Here is a 12,443-nt window from a genome sequence, read left to right as displayed (position 1 = left end):
ACGCACAGCAGCAGGCCTACCGGTCTCAGCGGCCCGTTGCAAGTGGTGCTCAGGAGCAGGTCCTCTGTCCGCTGCATGGGCCGTCCCAGCCACCCTTCCCGGTCCTGCACCCCCTGTGCCCTCCTCCATCTTGCCGAGGGGATGGGTGAGCACATGACTAGGTGGCTGGTTCCCACCACTTATCTCGGGGACCGGACATTCCAGCGGGCACTACCCCCATGTCTGCTGAGAGCACTAGTGGCGGCGGAAGCCAGCGCCAGGCAAACTGGACAGAGGCCGAGAGAGTGCTGCTTTTTGGGCTCGTGGTGGAGAATGCGGAGGTCGCCCTGAGCACGCACAGGGGCGCCTCGTCCCGGTCTCGACGACGGGCATTCTGGCAGATGGCAGCTGACAGGGTCTCGGCTGTGGGCAACGCGCCCCGCACTGCTCACTCGGCAATGAAGCGCTGGAATGATTCTTTCGGGCCCGCGCGCAAACGAGTGCGCCTCCTCATGTCTCAGGGGGTTCCTTATGAGCGGGCCCTTGACGAGGGGCTCCCAGGCCCAGAGGTGGTCATGCGAGCGGTCATCCCGGAGGCGGTGGTGGGCGGCCTGGGCGTTGAGGTCCTGCCCGGTTAGTATTTGTGGATTCAGGGAGGCGAGGGGGGGGACGTATGGATCGTGGCACATGTGTGACAGGGCCTCTCCCGTGAGTAGGCACGGCCCCTGAGGGTCCAGACCCAAGCCAGGCGGAGGCAGAGGCAGCGGAGTCTGTGCCCCCCCTGGCAGAGAGCGGGGCCCAGGAACCGGCAGCCCTTCCACCGCCACAGCAAGCCCCTGCTGCCAGCGACGAGGAGCCTCAACCGGGCCCGTCGGGGGGCATGGATCCGGAGCACGGTATGTATCTGTGGCCCTGCTGCTGGTGGGGCCAGGGACCGGCTCGGCCGCCGGCCTCGGCCACACATCCAAGGCCACTCATGGCGCCGACCGGTCTCAAGACGAAGGGCTGCGGCCGCAGTTGGAATGGGTGTGCTTGGCCCGGCTCGGTGGCCTGTGGCAGCCCATGTTGGGCCGCTGCTCTTCCCTCCCTGGGGCCTCTTCCCACCCATGTCTCGCTCCAGCAGGGACCATGCGCCTGGAGATAGGCGGGGAGGTGATTGCCCAGCTGCACGAGCTGCCACCCTCCCGGAGGACCTCTGCTGCCGGAGCGGCTCTCCTGCAGTCGCTCGGCTTCCCTGTGTCGGTGGAGGGTGAAGGTGGCCCTGGGACTCCGCCGGTTCAGGACACCTCATCGACAGAGCCGCTCGAGGAGCTGTCCCAGCCTGCAGCACCATCCCCTCCAGCCCCCCCGCCCCCGGGTGCCATGGGCCGTGTGCGGGAAGGACCTGGCTCCGCCTCTGAGGGGGAGGGGCCCATGGAGGGGATCCTTCCAGGCGCACGGGCTCGCGGCCCCCGCCCTGCCCAGCGGCTTCCCCCGACACTAGCCGCAATGTGGGCGGCGATCGAGAGGGAGCGGCTAGAGGTGCACGCTGCATGGGAGGAGGCGAACAACCGCGGCCGGGAGTTCATGGCTGCGGTACTGGAAGTGGGGGAAGGGGTCCGTGCCTCTCAAGTCCGTGCCGAAGCCCTGCTCGGGCGGCTCGTCGCCATCCTCGACCCTCCGGCCCCACCCGCTGCAGCAGCTCCACCCGCCCCAGAGGCACCCCTCCCTCGGGCCCAGTTGCGTGCGAGAGGCCGGGCCCGTGGACGGCCAAGGGGGTCCGGCTGCCGGCCTCGCCGGTGACCGCCGCTGCCGCCTTGGGGGTGGGGTGGGGTGTTTTGCTGCACAGACGGCTCTCCTACATGCCTCCCCTTCCTCACGTCTGCTGGGGGAGGTGGGATGATATAATAATAAAGGCTGATTTCTGTGCAATGGGTGTCTGTGTTCTTTGCCTTGGGATGGGGACGAGGGGGCAGGCCCGCTGGGTCTGCCTCTTGGTGGCGGCCTCAGGCCAGCCCTCCCCTTCGGCGCCACTTGGGGGCTGTCCCCTGCTGCCAGAGACTGGCTGCTGCCCTGGATTCCTCATGGCAGGGCGCCTGCCAGTCCCATGCCAACCTCTCTGGATGCGGCCGCCACGGACTTGGTGCTACATTGGGCAAACGGGGGAAAGGCTTCTCAGACTACGCCCACCCCTCTCCTTCCCGACTGCGAGCCCCGCCCGACACACGAGCCGAGGCAGTCTGCCGGCATGGGCGCGGTTTGCCTGCTGCTCTGGGGCCTGGCCGGGATCGCGTGCTGCCCATAGGCTGCGCCTTTCCTGGCCCCTCCCCCTGACGCTTGTCAGGAACAGCACCCTTTGGCTGCGCCTGGCGGCGGCCGTGCATCAGACCCGCCCACAACACTTTCTGGTTCTCCAAAATTGCATCTCTGCGCCGCTGCGGGCGCCGCTGCGGCCACACTTTGCTGGCACAGGATCCGGCCCGGCGGCGCCACCACACCACCAGTGCAGCCGCGTCGGCGTTGGGGCCGGCCATAGGATTGCGCTGTTATTCCTAGATGAAAACAGGAAAATCCGAGTTCGTATCTTCAGATGCTATGGAGAGGAAATCATTTTGAAGATATTTATAAGAAAAGTAACAGAAGGGGAAGGGAGAAGGGGAAGAAGATGGAGAAGAGAAGCTTGGTGTAAACCCTGTCATGATCAACTAAAAAGTGGGATGAGGAAGAGGCATTTAAAAAAAAACAACTGGTATCAGCTAAAAAAAATGAGGCTCCTGGTGAACCTGTGGGAGCCCCATTAAGGATTCCTGGTTTAAAATTAAATCAGATTCCCAGTGGTGCACATGCAGAATCCCAGATGAATCAGAGTTTGTTTTCTCCCCAAATATCAGAATTATAAATCAAGATCAAACCATGGTTTTAGAATCCTAGTTTGTGGGAGTAAACAAACTTCTATTCGCCCAGGCACCTAAATCAGAGAGAACCCAAGTTTGTTTCAAATCAGGGATTCTGTGTTGGCTTTGTTGGATCTGGGAGACCCAGGTTTGAATTCCAACTCTGCCACGGAAATAGGGTTGCCATCTCTGAGTTGGAACATTCCTGGAGACTTGGGTGAGGAAACTGGGGAGAGTGAGCTTTGGGGAGAGAGCTCAGCAGGCAATGTCCATGCTCTGAAGCTGCCATTGTTTCCAGGGGAATAGATCTTTGTAGTCTGGAGATCAGTTATAATTCTGAGAGAACTCCAGGCTCTGCCTGGAGGTGGCCATTGAGCAATCCTACATGACAGTAGCATGGAATTTTGCTGGGTGATCTTGGAGCACTCAAATGCTGTCAATCCAGCCCACCTCACAGGGTTGTTCTAAGGATAGATTAGAGAAAGGGAGAACATTGTACACCATTTTGAGTCCCCATTAGGCAGGAAAGTGGGGTTTAAATGAAATAAATAAATGCAAGGAGAGAAATGAGCATACAACACAGAGCTGCTGGACTCGTGTGTGTCTACTGTGGCAAATAACAGCTTAGTATGATGCTGAATTCAGGTAAGGTGCTTTTCACTATTTTTCTTCCATGAGCCCTTATCCAAACAAAATTTCATGGATTTCATTTCTCACTGCTCTCTAAATTGTATTATTAACTTGTACGCGGTGTTTCACCTAGCATGAGAACATTGTCCCTTGGAGAATGGAGTTTCTACCATTTCTGAAATCTGGCCAATTTGTTAGACTTGACAAGGGGAAAGAGAATTACTCCACTGTGGATCCCTTATCTCCCCTTGCCCCTGTAATCTAGCTACTTGTAAAAATGACTCAGATAATATGTATGTGGTACTTCTTCACTGGTATTTCCTTAAAGCTTAGGCAGTGTTTATAATGAATGGGAAGAATGTATAATCTTTGGATCATGGGGAAAACGGCTCAGGCTCAAACACGCACATTCACAAAGAAAATAAAATCCTGAATAAAGATAAAAGCTTACAAAAAAACCCCAGCCTAACACTCAGTTTTACACAGTTATTAAACTCTACTGACTGATTCCTAGCAAACCACTAAGGGCATATCTGTATTTGGAACCTGTTTAGTTCCCCATATAATGCGTTTTAGATACATTGTTCGATGTTATCATTAGACCCCCTGAATCATTAATATGATAACGCAGCTTATAAATGTTTTAATGAATGGATAAACAATGCAAAATAAATAATACTTCGGGAATTGTAGTTCTGAGGGGGGGTTAAGAATTATTTATTAATGATTCCTAGGCCTTGTGTGACATTTCAAGAGTAGCCATGGATTAAAGTGTGCCATGATGACCACCCAAGCCCCCAGTGCCTTCTGTCTAAGTCAACCTGTCCATCAAAGGGATAGAATATTTGCCACAAGCACTGGAATATAGCAGCTTGTCTGTTCTAGGAGACCAGAGACACCAAAGGCCATTTCTCAGCCACATTTCATTTAATCCCAGCTAAACAGCTGTGTGGAAAGAAACAGAGAATTGGTTGATGGAAAGTAGTAAAACAGGCAAGGCAGAAAGGAAATGGAATGGGCTGAAGGTTGAAGGATGAGCACAGGAATAAACAATTCCACAATTTCAGGACAGCACTTTTTAAAACGGGACCAGAGCTAACCTTTGTTAAGCTGAGCAACATTGCCAGGGGCCTGTCTTACCTTAAGTAAGTTTAGTAGGAATATCTCTGAAAGCGTGACTTGCCATAGGCTCTGTAAAACTTTAAATCAGCCACAGGTATGCCATTTTTAGTTAGCTATTGCACAAATGATGCAATAGTGATGTATTCAGTCATTTGTCCTGATATTTAAAATACCAACCACTCATTAAAAACTAAGATAAAGAATAATTTTTAAAAGTTTGCAATAAAGAATAAAACATATAACAGCAATCTGAACGAAGTAGTCTAAAGTTAACAAAATACAAATTCAGATTTAGAAATATTCCATGTCTGCAAGTGTAGTTTGAATATTGTTAGGAGCTAATATTCAAATTCAGAAACAATCATCTACCTCTAACTGGTGTAAGTGGAAGGAGGTCTAGACCTTTTCCTCTGAGGCATTTTCCTGACCTGAAATGATTCCACAGAGTTCCAGTATGCTTTGTTGGGGAAACATATAAATATATTTCTATTTGCCCAGTGGGGAAAATAACAACTTCCCAGGCCCATTTCAAGAGGCTTGAAATTGTGCTCAGGGAGGCTTAAAATTCTTCTTCTGCCATAAGTCTAATGGCAGCAGTGGTAAGTACCATCAAGTCATAGCTAACTTATGGCAACTGCTGCTGGAATCTTCAAGGCAAGAGACTAACAGAAGTGGTTTGCCATTGTCTGGCTCTGCATAGCAACCGTGATCTTCTTTGGAGGTCCCCCACCCAATTACTAACCAAGGCCAACCCTGCTGAGTTCCAAGATCTGATGAGATCGGGCTTGCTTGGGCTATCAACGTCAGGTCCATGGTTCAATAGTGACTGGTTTTTAAGGAGAGGACTGCTGGGAGTTCCATTCATAGAACTCTCAGTGTCACATCTGGTTTGGCCCTGGCTTTCTACCCTGTCCTCAACGTGCCCCTGTGTAAAGTTTTCATCTTGCAGGACAGGATTGCCAACCCTTTAGTTCACTGAGCTGATGAAGAGTCTGAGCAACTGTATCGTCTCAGTGACACAAGTGCAAGTTCAACACAGATATCAGAGAGGGAGCACATCTCTTAGTGGTGGCTTTAGAAAGGTACCACACCGGGTCTACGAATGGAGCTTCCAGTATTTTCTTCAAAGAATGAGCACATGGGGAGCCAACTGCAGTTCAGATCCCCACTTTGCTATGGAAGTCCGTCCTGTGACCTTTGGCCAGTCACCAACCTAACCTAACTCACAGGGTTGTTGTTGTGAGGATAATATGCAGGAGGGGGACAAGGAAGTTGTAAGTCAGGTTTGGAGGGGGAGCAGGGTATAAATAAGCAAACAAATGCCTGTAAATATTTAACTTACCTAGCATTATTTTCCTAGCATTTTTTGTAGTTTAAAGGGATACCTTCATGTGATTAATCACTCAGCTAAGATTCGTATCATTTTAATCTTTCATTATGAAACCTCTGGGAATGAGCAAGCGTTAGTAATGTTACAGGACACTGCCTTTGATGGCTATATATGGCAAAGGAGGTTTCCTGCTCTGGGGTTGCCTATTGCAACTGCAATATAAATAAATATGACTCAAAGCCTAATCTTGTGATAGCCTGTCTTGGGGGCATGGTAGCCCAGAGGAATCTTCTTGTGCCAAGGATTGTCCTGGGATTCTGGTGCTCCTGGGGTCCTGGACCAAAGTCTAGGATGGCGCCCAAGAATCACCACTGACCCCTGTCACCCCCACGCCCCCTTATGAGGTGAAGCAATGGGGGGCAACATCCCATGCAATCTGGCTGGGAGCTGCCACTGGATGATGACTGCCCACACCCTGGAGAGAACAGGCACAAGTGGCACTCTGTTGTGGAGGCAGGGCCATGGGTGGTGGGGTCCTCAGCACAGTGCCTGCAGCAGCTGTTCCTGCTGCCCCTTAGCTAAAATTGCCAGTTTCTAGAGTCTCTAGTTGTGTGCATAGAGCTAAGAGAGATACACAGCCCTTAACTTCTACTTGCCAGTTGAAAACTGCCATCTCTGCTGCTCTGTCCCAGTGTACATTGTTCTCTCTTCCTCCATTTTATCTTCATAGCCACCCCGTGAGGTAGTTTAGGGTGAAAGAGTATGACTGGCCCAAGGTCACTTAGTCCTATTGAGGACCACCGAGAAGGGCTGGAGGTACAATATTCCCTGGGAAGCCAAGTTGTTCTTGGAAGAAATCATGTAGTCCACCTGCTTCATTTTACTCTCTTCCTTCACAATTCCTATAATGTGGCTTCAGCAACATCCTCTGTACAAACCAGTGATCACTAATTATAACGCTTTGCTCAACCTGAAATCGTATGCAGTACTGTCCTGCATATGACAGCACTTACTAATGTTTCAGTTAAGTGAAGGCTTAAAGTGATTGATTATAGATTCTTAGAGAGGTTTTTTCCCTGTTTGCCATTAGTAGTTTCCTTCCCTCTCTCCCTTTGTTCTTTAAATGCCTGAGGGGGAGGTAGGGTTCTGAACACTGCCTCAGCAAATGGTGGATGATTTGGCGAGAATGGAGATCAAGGAGAATATGATGTAGGCAATGCCTCCCCCAGTCTTTGTGGTCTACAGCACCACTATGTGGAGGCCATTTTTTCTCTTATTCCTCAATTCCTTGGAGGCGGGAAATTGGGGCTGGAGTTTAGTAATTCCCTGCCATGGGCAACTTAATGGGAAACCTGGAGAAATGGCAGAGAGTGCCACAGTGGATCTTTTAAAAAACTGTTTGTAATGATTTTAAGTGTGTGTGTGTCTTTAAATGTTTGGTGTGATATAGATTAAGAATGAGGTGAAAGAGAGGGATGAGCAAGTGAGATGATTGGTTGACGATTGAGAGTGTGGACAGAGTGAACTGCAGTTTTTAGTTACTTAGTGGAGAAAAATATTAAGTCCAGGCAAAGCAGGCAAGTTGTGTGCAGCCTGAGGGTGTCTATGCATTTATGAGAGAAATATTGGGTCTGGGCAGAGCAGGCAAGCTGTGAGGAAGCCTGAGGGGATTCTCATTCTAGTTCATTTAGGCAACCTGCGTGGAAGCCTGAACTGTGTGTGTCTGTGAGAAAACATCCATCCTGCTTTCTGGTTTTGACAGGCAAACTGAGTGTGCGCCTGAGAGAAAGTCTATGTGTATTTGAGTGAGAGATTAATTTATCTGAAGCAGGCAAACTGTGTGTGCACCTTTTCATGTAATATTTATTATTGACCGTGTTGTCTGAAATTTGAATAATAATAATAATAATAGTGCTTATATACTGCTCTTCTGGACAGAAGTTATTATTATTATTTTATTGTACTGATGTATGCATTATATCCACATACAATCTATACTTCATGTAAATATACATATAGAATAAATTTAACTATCCATACATCCGATACAGACTTGTTTTCCCCCTTTTCTCCCCCCTCCCTCCCCCAAGAGGAACGACCACAAGAATCATCTACTTTATATCTTTAACCATGAGCACACTCTCTGGAGTTTCGTTAATATAATTTGGTTGGTCAACTGGGTGTGCACCTGAGAGAGAAAGTTTGTGTATATCTGTGTGACTGAGTCTATGAAGAGAAACCTTAAGAAATGATAACTATCTTTAACTATCAAGCTTTAATTAATAGTATTGTTACACAAGAGTGTTTTCCCCTTGCCCCTCCAATCCGCTGAGCAAAGAGATGAGACAGATAAGGGCTGTTGTAAAAACGTATATTTGCAAATATAAGGTACAGGCTACAAGATGAGCTCAGAATGTACCCCAGAACAAAGGAGCACATGTTACTTTTAAGGGCTTGTGACATCATTTTGGAGAAACAAAAGTCACATTCAAAATAAAGCACCTGATCACTTTTATACCTTTAGATTGGACTATTGTACACCTTTCAGTCTCGCGACAACATCATTTGCCATCCTTTCTTGGTCTCCATAACAGCATCTTCCTTCATTCCACAACTGGTTACTTTTCTACACAAACTCTCTTCTCCAAAAGGGGGAAGGGGGTGGAACTTATAATTCTCCCTTTGTTTCTGGCTTTGCCCTTTTCATATACCCACAGGAATGTCCAGTTATCTATCTTCAAGGATAGACATTCTCTCCTTCCATGTACAGCTAGGGAGAAGAGAGAGGGGGTGGCTAAAAACAGAGACCAGTTACTTTAAAACATAATGAATCCATCTTATGCTTCTTGCTAGCTTAATATTATGGCTATATGATTAATCCATAGTCTTTACTAATATTTGCTAATCCCACAGTATGAAACCAATATTTGGGGTTTTTTTTATCCCAGAGTATCTGTTATTCCTATATCCCATTCCTTTCTTCAGGACCACATTGTCCCTCAAAGGAGCCTGACGCTTGGGCACGTTATTTAAAAGGGAAATTTAAATTACATATTTTGGAATATAATTCCTGGTGGCAGCAATCTACCCAGTAGGTGTAAGATGAGGGTTAAAGGAAATCTCTAACTGAAAAAGAAAGGGGCTTGAAGCACTGTTATTATAATAATATTGATTTTTTAAAATATTTTACAAATAGCAAGTTTCATATAAGAGGAAGATTACAATGCTTTAGCTTTAGGAATATTGCCAACATTGCCAACAGATACAACCCAGAGTCTTTTAGTCATGTAAGTAAGCATGCAGAGTTAGGTACCACCAGAATAGTATTATAAAGACATTTTCTTTGCTCTGTATTGCAATAATTTTAAATAATTTTGATACATATATCTATTTTTCATAAATCCTGTCTGATTTAAACCAATAACTTTTGAAATTACTTGATTGGCAGTGCTGATCCTAGTTGCTTTTCTTGTATATGTTTGCATAAAAATCTTCTAAATAAATTTTCTAAATATATGACTGTGTTTAGCTTGTGACTAGCCTAAAGAACTGGAGCTCTATTGATATATGAACATTCTGTCATGCACACTTCCCACCACAAGTGAGATTTGGATTTCAGAAAATGCTGTGAATATTAGCAAAACGGCACTTCTCAACATGTGTTGAAATCCAAACAAGTGCAAGGTGGCACATGCACACAACTGGCTTTCAATGGACTGGAACAAACTACAAGATAACATGAGTGGCTTTTCAAAGAATTAACTATAAACTAATATAAGCAGAAGTGGTTGTCAGAACAGAAACTCTGGTGATTATATCAAGGTTTATGAGACTGGCTCTTTTTGCACTTACGGTTTAAACCGCCATTTATGAGCATTCGCCCCGATTGCAGTGGCTTCGGCATTGCACCTGTTCATTTCACACTGTCCACAGCAGTTTCGATTTGGCGTCTTCACTTCATTTCAAACCCACTTTGAAGCCTCGGTGAAGTTTCAGGCTTTCGGGGCCCGTCACACATTTTTTTTTAAATCTGAGCATGCGTAGTAACTTTGCAATGTTGGAACCCATCCCCCCCTTTTGCTGATTGGGCTGTCCCCTGCCCACTGGAGAGGCAATTGGTGGCAGAGTTCTGGGGAAAAACATGTACCACTCTCTTTTTTTAAAATCAAGCCAGGAAAGGGTTAAAATGCTGCCGATTCATCCCCTCCCAGCAAGCTGAGGCTTTGTTTCCAAAGGGCTGTGCAAAATGCTTGGGTTTTTTTTTCACTTTGGCAAAGTCTGAAACATGCCTGGGAGGGAGGGAAAAGCAGCCATTTAATCTTTTCCTGGCTTTTAAAGCCAGGAAGAAAGTGCAGTAACAGTGCAATGATACAACAATGATACAATGTTGCAATCTATTCTTGTCTTTAAAAAAAAAAAGTGTGTGTGCATACCCTAAGGGAAGAAGGAGAAATCAGCTATTTAACCCTTTCCTTGCTTTTAAAGCTAGCAGGGAATTAACAGAAAGCTTAGGAATCGTTCCTGGCTTTGGAAAAAAAATAAAAGAGTGCATGCATACTGGGAGGAAGGAAACCAACGGAGAAGCAGCCTTATGACCCTCACCTCGCTTTACTAAAAAAAATGGTGGATAAGGAGTTCAGAGAGCTGAGGAGGGTAGGAGTGGTTAATTCTGCACAAACCCATCAGCTCCCAGGGGAAAGGAGAAGGGGGAGAGAAGCAAAAAGGGGGCAAAAGCGTTCACATTAGCAAAATGCAGGCCGGTTGCCAGTCGGCAGTGGACTTAAAAAAACATTGTGGTATGTCCGCAGGGGGAAAAATCGGAGATGCAGCGTACAAAAAGCAGGACTGCGTCCCATGATTGCTTTGAAAGTATGAAAACCTTGCAAACATGGGATGTGGAACAGGTACAAACATGCTTGCCGCTTTGGGTTTTGAGTATTCCCGAATTTTTTTCCCACTTCGGGTAAACCTGAAGCGGGAAACCCAAATATTTTGGGGGTGTACACCCCTAATTATTAGCTATTTCATTTAAAATATTGCTGAACAGGGGTCATTTCGTAGAAAAAGAGCTGGAGGAACTCATTAGCATAATGAGCATAACTCATTAGCATAACTCATTAGCATGCACCATGCCCCTTGACATCACCGGTAGTGTGTCATTGGCATAACTGATTTGCATATGTCACACCCCCTGACATCACCTATCCTGGCTGTTTTGGACCCAATCCTGGCCATTCAGGGCTGAAATTGGGCCCAAAATGGCAAAAAGGGGCTGAAAATGGTCAAAACGGGCCCAAAATAGTCAGGGTCAGGCCTCTGCTGAGTGGAAGAGTGATCCAACACCCGTCAGAGGCCCGATCTGGGCCATTGTGGCCCCAATCCAGGCCGAAATGGGCCCAAAATGGCTGAGAGTCAGGAGGGCAAGGCCACCTGACATGTGACCTCTTTGGGGAACTGCCAGAACTGCATTCCTGCATGTTCCCCCTCGAAATGAGCCCTGTTGCTGAATCATAATTCTAGAGCCAGTGCAATTACTTTTGTAGTGGTGTTTTGGCATCACCAGCTGGTATGCTATGTTGTTAGAACAGCAGTTGGACTTAACAGCACCAAATGTGCCACAGAGGCCATACACACATATGTTGAGAGCAGTAGAAGCAGATGGTTTTAAATTGAAAAGAGAGCAGATTATTGGTGGCCAAATTAGGAAAAAAATCACAGTTCATCCCAGGCCCCTTTTCCTCCATTTTATCTTCTCATCAGCCCTGTGAGATAGGTCAGGCTGCAACAGAATGATTGGTCCAAAGTCATCTTCAAGGCATCTTCAAGGATGGGGTTTGAACCCAAATCTCCCAAAGATGCTAGTAGAGAACTCTAACCACTACACAACGTTGTTCACCATATCCAATATGTATGGAAACATACGGGTAAGTTTTTTGTGGTCTGGGATTCCCTCAGGCTATCTAAGTTGTCCAGTACAGCAGTAGATATATTTCTTAAAGAAGCTAGTATGGTATAAAAGTTATAGTGCTGGACTAGAATCTGGGAGACCCAGATTCAAATCCTCACTCTGCAATGAAAGCTTGGTGGGTGATGGTGGGCCAGTCACACAGGGTTGTTATGAGGATAAAATGGCGGAGAGGAGAAGGAAGGAAGCGTCTTTGGTCCCCATTGGGGAGAAAGGCTGTGTATAAATGAAGTAAGTAAGTAAGTAAGTAAGAAAATAAAAGATAGAGATTGAAATCTGAAATTATAAATAAATTTTGTTGATATTTATTTAGAGGATTTCATCTGGTGAACAGGAAAATGAAACAAAGACAAGCTATATCTTATAGACCTATATATCACACAATACCCTAGTCCCTAAACCACATATCAGCTTGAGTATGTAGCAGATTTCTTCCCCAAAATTATTGTTTTCAGAACCTCAATGATACAAATAACTTTTACAAGGATAGGTATCTATAAATTGTTTCTAAATTGTTATACATTTATACCTTCATAAGTAACAT

Source organism: Eublepharis macularius, chromosome 5 (assembly GCF_028583425.1).
Source record: "Eublepharis macularius isolate TG4126 chromosome 5, MPM_Emac_v1.0, whole genome shotgun sequence".
In the NCBI taxonomy this organism is placed as follows: Eukaryota; Metazoa; Chordata; class Lepidosauria; order Squamata; family Eublepharidae; genus Eublepharis; species Eublepharis macularius.
The sequence above is the reverse complement of the archived record's forward strand: the minus strand, read 5'-3'. Positions refer to the sequence as shown.